General features: G+C 52.9%; 1 protein-coding gene across 1 annotated transcript in view; it reads left to right on the top strand.

The window, feature by feature from the left end:
- The window catches only part of xylt1 (xylosyltransferase I), a 71213-nt gene extending 70206 nt beyond the window's left edge, over positions 1–1007 (top strand). Inside the window, exon 9 of the mRNA XM_076266733.1 lies at positions 1–1007. This exon is cut by the window's left edge and continues 728 nt beyond it. The gene's annotated coding sequence lies outside the window, so the exon portion shown is untranslated.
- The last annotated feature ends 218 nt before the right edge of the window (positions 1008–1225 follow it).

The raw sequence follows: 1225 nt of genomic DNA on the forward strand, positions 1-1225 counted from the left end.
TGCATTCTGCTTTAGGCAGGCTGAAAGAATGCTGTCGTCAGTTTTTTTAGTCCCTTTTTAATTCCTTTTCTTTTTAATTTATTGTAGTTTGATTACTAAAGAAACTGTGATTTGCTGAGCGGGTCTGGGGTTGACTGATGCCAGGTTTGGTGTGTAATAGATAAAAAGAGAGCTCTTACGTAATAATAAGCACAGGAAGGAGCGTTTCCACACTGGCCAATGTGACCAAAATCAAGAGCCCCCTGCACCAGAAAGCCTCTTATCTATCTAGATATGTTCAAGAGCAGCACACTGCGACCAGACAACCTCTATCTAGATATGTTCAAGAGCAGCACACTGCGACCAGAAAGCCTCTTATCTATCTAGATATGTTCAAGAGCAGCACACTGAGGCTGGAAAGCCTCTTATCTATCTAGATATGTTCAAGAGCAGCACACTGAGGCTGGAAAGCCTCTATCTAGATGTGTTCAAGAGCAGCACACTGAGGCTGGAAAGCCTCAATCTAGATGTGTTCAAGAGCAGAACACTGCGGCCAGTCGTAGGCTACAATCCAGAGAAAGAGTTGAGCGGACGGAAGAGGCATTGGTGCTGCGCTGCTGTAGTTCAGCGCTGGTTTGCTGCAGTAGTGGCGGCAGCAGCAGCGCTCCCTGTTCGCTTCCTGTTCGCCCTCAGGCTCCTCTCTCTTTCACGCTCCAAATCGACGTGAGATGAGCAGGGCGAGTGAAAGAGAGAAGAGGGGAAAGATGTGGCGAAAGAGAGCTTCCGTTTGCTTGTTTTTAGCGACGCGGCGGGTGGCGCACAGAAGCGAAGCAGGAGATCCTGCGGAGTAGGTGGCGTCCAGACGCAAGCGCCGTGGTGGTGTGCGATGTGCTGCCGGCGACGTCACAGGCACCAAGCACAGAAGCGGCCTCCCCTTTCCTCTCCTCCCCTCTCTCCTCTCCTCTCCCATCTCTCCTCACCTCTCCTCTCCCCGCTCTCCTCTCCTCTCCTCTCCCATCTCTCCTCACCTCTCCTCTCCCCTCTCTCCTCTCCTCTCTCCTCTCCTCTCCTCTCCCATCTCTCCTCACCTCTCCTCTCCCCGCTCTCCTCTCCTCTCCTCTCCCATCTCTCCTCACCTCTCCTCTCCCCTCTCTCCTCTCCTCTCTCCTCTCCTCTCCTCTCCCATCTCTCCTCACCTCTCTCCTCTCCTCTCCTCTCCCATCTCCCCTCTCTCCTCTCCTCTCTC

The sequence above is a fragment of the Alosa pseudoharengus genome, unplaced genomic scaffold, assembly GCF_046254945.1.
Source record: "Alosa pseudoharengus isolate Yale_2024_CS ecotype anadromous, Long Island Sound unplaced genomic scaffold, YU_APseudo_1.1 YU_APseudo_1.1_scf_4, whole genome shotgun sequence".
Taxonomy (NCBI): Eukaryota; Metazoa; Chordata; class Actinopteri; order Clupeiformes; family Clupeidae; genus Alosa; species Alosa pseudoharengus.